General features: G+C 37.7%; 1 long non-coding RNA gene across 1 annotated transcript; it reads right to left on the reverse strand.

Annotated features, from left to right (window-relative positions):
* Positions 1-928: 928 nt before the first annotated feature.
* On the reverse strand, positions 929-4,161 carry LOC148103940 (uncharacterized). The gene is made up of 5 exons (XR_015718635.1): positions 4,082-4,161; positions 3,318-3,404; positions 2,534-2,692; positions 2,090-2,175; positions 929-1,709 (listed from the first exon to the last, which is right to left on the reverse strand). It is a non-coding gene; the product is annotated as an uncharacterized LOC148103940 (long non-coding RNA).
* Positions 4,162-5,127: the final 966 nt, after the last annotated feature.

Here is a 5,127-nt window from a genome sequence, read left to right on the forward strand (position 1 = left end):
GTGACCTTTTGGATGAGTCGTTGCTGTATTCTTAGGGTTATTTTGGTTGGTAAGGTCACAAAACTGATACACCACAGTTCATTTCTGTTATAATAGGGAGAAAACAGTTTTCAAGTGTGACTGTTTGCACTGTTACTGTCGGGCAGACGATACAGAGCAATCAGTATAGGGACAAATAGACTCAAACACAGTTTTTACCCAACCACAATAACACGTCTGAATGCTGAATGCTGCTACAAAAAAAAATCTTTAAATGACTGAAGCATGTGTGTGGAAAGATATGTAAATGTTTGCTCATACTATTCTTATTGGCACTTTAGGTATTTTCTTTATTTATTTCATTACATTTTAGTGTTTTTATTGTATTTTATGGGTGATAGCACTTTATATAGCCTCTGTAGAAATTATCCACATATCTCACTTATCTTAACTGCATTACTATACAATTCTGTATAAATAATCATTCTGTACATACAATAATTTTAATTCTACAACTGTTTATAACTTGCATAGTTCACATTTCTGTATAGCTGTACACTGTAAAAAAGAAAAAGTTGAGAAAACGTAACATTTTAAGGCAACATGATGCAAGAGATTTTTGAGTTTTCTCAACTTTTACAACTGTTGTTGACTTAACTAAGATTTACAAGTTCTGCCAACTTGGTTCTTCTTGTTCACCTAATTAGGATAATCCTGGAAGTCTAACGAAGAAATTCTGGTTTCAATGCCATGTTTTTCTGCCTTTACCAAGCAAGGATATTCTTGTTGAGTAATCATACAATTCTTACTCCAGCGAGTTGAAAATGTACTTATATAAACAAAGGAAAATGTATGCTGTTATTATACTTGAAAAAACATTCAATAAATAGATATAGAATAAAACAAAGCACAATTCAATGTTATCTAAAAGCTTATTTATTTTGTTCAACAGTGCTTTCAGTACATTTCAGAATGTCATGGGCAGTAGGGTGAATTTCTGTTAAAAAATAAATAACAAACAAACAAACGTGTTGCCAGTTTCTTTTGGGTGCTTTGAGCACCCCAGCAGAGACGTTAAAATTCCAGAGTCCAGAACCAAAAAAGAAAAGTGTCCAGCAACTTAATAATTCACGCACATACCCTGACCGTCTTGTAAAAGCTGAACATAACTATTGCACCTTAAATAGGGTAATTCCACAAACGATTGCCTATGTACCCAGACATTGACATTTTACATGGGCTTACTATGATGAACTATGAAAGTTAAAAGTTATTAGAAATGTTACCATCAATGAAGAGGAAACTAACAGGTAAAACACCAGTTCTATGCTTCATGTGAAGTGGAAAACACTATAACAAATCTTTTAAAATACTACAAGACAAATTTTCACCATATATTCTCAACAATACAGATTCATCTGACTAAAATTTACATTTCGAATAATGATTTATCCACTTCACCTTCATGTTGTCCGACCAGGTCAAAATAAGATGGCCTCAATTGCTTCAAAGGTATAACTCATCTGCTTTGGATAATCAATGCTGAGGGCATACAGAAGGCCAAAGAGGTATGCCAAGACAGTTGAGCGGTCTGGAATGTTATGTAGCACGATGTCTCCTTCCAACACAACTGCATGTTCTCGCACAGACGTATCGGCATCGTCATCTTGCAGGATGGTGAGGATGGCAACTGATACACCGTTTAACACTGGTTCCAAAATGTCAGTGTCCTGAAGAAAAGTAAAATATGAATTATTGAAAGCTAAGAAAAACTAAAGACAAAACAAATGTCTAAAGATTTTAACTTTAACCTCTATACCATGCTGGTCGTTTGACTCAGAGGTTTTAAGAAGAAAAAGCTTATTTTCCTTTAATTAATGCCACCTTGTGAGTTTTGTACAAAAATATTTTCTGCTATGGAACATCCACTAACAATGCCCAGCTGCTGCCCAGCAGAAAAAAAAGGAGTGAGAGTTATGACAACTGCAATCCCCACTATAAAATTATCTGGACTGCACTGAGGAAGTGTACATTTCCATTTTGGATTAACTCATCCTTTAAAAACATCTCATAGCAATTAGTTTTACTTGCATTACTTTTTTGTACTTACTAAGCACTTCAGCAAAACCTCTGTTGCATCCTCTCTGAGGAAAATGGGCAGGCCTCTCAGTGCCAGTGGGACACAATGTCAGATGCCTAAAAAGTATTCAGTGGAAAACAAGAATTTCAATTAGTGTAGTAACATGGTGTACTATACACAATGCAAAATCAGAACTCTCATAGTAATGAAAATAAAGCACAGGTCAGACCCAGCAACACGCAAAACTTAAAAAAAAAAACCCCCAACAACAACATCATGTTAACAATTTTACTTTCTATTTACAAATTAAATAGAAATACTGCCAAATAAGAACAAAGCAATGACTGATGACATTAATTTTTACTAACATGTCCACTGATGTGTTTTGTTTGAAGCCAACATCTTTTTCAGTTTCTGTTAAGAGAAAAGTATACTCTCTTCTAAAAATGTCAGATAAAGAAGCACTTCACTCACCTGTTCATCAAGTTTATCCAGGAGGTCTTCCATCTCCTCACAAAGAGCTCCCTTCTTAGACCGGTACAGTTTCAGCAGGCCAGGCACAAATTTGTCAAGGGATGCATTGAAGGTCCCCAGGAGGTCTTTGCTTGTGATCCAATGAAATTTTTCAGATATCTAAACAAGACAGTCACCAAAATATTGTCATTTATTCAGCACAGAAAATTCCTGGGTAGCGGTCTTGGACAGTCTGCACCATGTTATATGCCTGACTGTGTTATCAACAGCAAAACCTACTTCAAAAATCTCTCATGAATACGTATTTTGCACAGGAATAGAAATACCCTCCACAAAACCCAGTATCAATATGCAAATACATATTATGTTCTAAGTTGCACCAAAATCTGTGACCAATCAGATTCTGTGACCTGCCTTAGTATTCTTTCCCTAACCATCTCAGTCTATAGAAGTCCTATTTCTAGCACTAAAAGAAAACAAAAAAAAAAAAACATGCTAAGTCAAAATTATGAGATTGCCTTTCTGTTTCACAATTTCGATTTAGCATGGGGACTCCTTTCTTGAAAGAAATTTCTTTACACATTTTCTGTGTAAAGAAAAGTTCAGGGTAAGGATTTCAATGTAACACTGGCAAGGGTCTTGACTGGAATAGTAGCACAATATAATAAAGTTGGCCAATGCATTACCCCAGCAAATACTGTACTACTTCAATATAGTCAATCTAGTATAAATCATGCCCAATTTGAATAATAATTAAATTATAAATAAATTAGGACAGTCTTACCTCCACAGAGTAAAACAGCCCAGGTCATCTCTCCTGGACACACACACACTGGACACCATAGGCTGACACTCCACGACCTTTCTCCGCCTGAGAGAAAATGTTTGCAATAATGAAACATTTCAATATAATGTAGAAAAAAAACGAGTTACGGATCGGACTCCCTGATCCTTACTGCGCATGTGCAAAGTCGGACCGTACAGATCGCGTCTACCCGTGGAATTGTACATAAAATCAATACTCCACCAACAAAAAGGCTCTCAAAACAATACAATACTTTCCACAGCTTTGAAGGATGGGTCAGATGGATCCTTCGTGGCCCACCCTATGCCAGAATTCATAGCACAGCCCAGCCGATTCTAGTTTCCAACAATGGCGGCAGCCACTTAGTTTTAATATTACTTTTATTACCCTTTTCGGGTCACAAAGTAAACTTTTAAGATATTTTCAGGCGAGAATGTAGCTGTGTAAATTTCAAATATCTGCTCAGTTTAATAAGACAACACATATTTGCAAAAATGCTTCTACGTTTTCGGAGACGTCTGTTACCACCGGCTTCGATAGCTAGCTGGCTGGCTGGCATATCATTTTCACCCCCCGCGGTCCTTCGCTAGCTTAAACATGATATATAAGTCACTTAGATAACTTAAATATGTTATTGGTTGCCTTTTTTTTCAGTGTTTTACTCATTCCACCCTCCTGGGTCCTGAGGAGGATGCAGCCTAGGCGCTTGTAGAAAATCCTAATAATAGATCTGGTTAGCTTACCTGCTAGGGCAAATAGTCGGCAGCTTGTCCTGTCCGAAAAATGGTCAAAAAATACAGTCCAACTTCAGACCAGGTAAAATCCGTAATGGTCGAAAAATTGTAATTTCCATCCAACTTTGGCCACGTTTCTTCAAATTTTCTTGGCAGGTTTTGAGCCCAGAACACATTGACAAACCACTATCTATCACACAGCTCAGGTCTGCTCAGGCTCGTTTGGTCCAGTTCAAACTTGGCACAGACCAAGTGTGCCAGTCATCTACGGGGTTTCCCACAGGTTCCCAACTTGACTCAAAAAAATCTACTCAAAAGTTGATAATCTTTGTTATGCGCTCTAGAAAATCTTAGTTAGGACAACAATGGAAGAAATTTGTTGGGCAGACGAGCTTTTTTAGGTTGTTCATGTTTAACCCCTTGTTTTACAAAAGGGAATATGGCCTCGTGTCTTCAGCTACAAACACCCCAATAGCTTTTGTAATAGCTTTAGCCTGGTCAGACTGGGAAGCAAAGTGTCATGATTCGATGTGTGGCAGGCAGGAGTGAGGAACCAAGTGGAAGGACTCAACACAGAAGGGGAAACAGGAGCACAGATACTACAAACAACATTTAAGGGTAAGACGTGACAACAAGCAGGGAAAGTCAGAGGACTAAAATACATGACGGAGAAATCAGGAAATGGGAGACTGGAGGGAAACACAGCTGCAACATATCGAGAAGAGAGACGAGGGACAAAAGCTGAACACAATTGGGTAAGACGAGACAAGGGACACAGACCTTCAAAGTAAAACAGGAAACCCACAGACTGAAATTACACACACACACTAAGGGACATGAAGCAGAAGGAGCACAGAGCACAGGGACTGGAGCGACATGAGGAGAATAGGAACCAAAAAATAAGATCTAGAAATACAAAACAGAACTTGCATTTGTTAATGTTCACTTACAACAGCTGTCAGAAGTGTCCCTGAGCCAATGCAGTAATTTCTGCTCCTGCTATTTGCTTTTCATTAGTGCCCAAAGATCACACGGGTATTCTGCATTTGTTTTTT

Source organism: Neolamprologus brichardi, chromosome 3 (assembly GCF_056152115.1).
Source record: "Neolamprologus brichardi isolate AB-2024 chromosome 3, ASM5615211v1, whole genome shotgun sequence".
NCBI classification, from domain to species: domain Eukaryota; kingdom Metazoa; phylum Chordata; class Actinopteri; order Cichliformes; family Cichlidae; genus Neolamprologus; species Neolamprologus brichardi.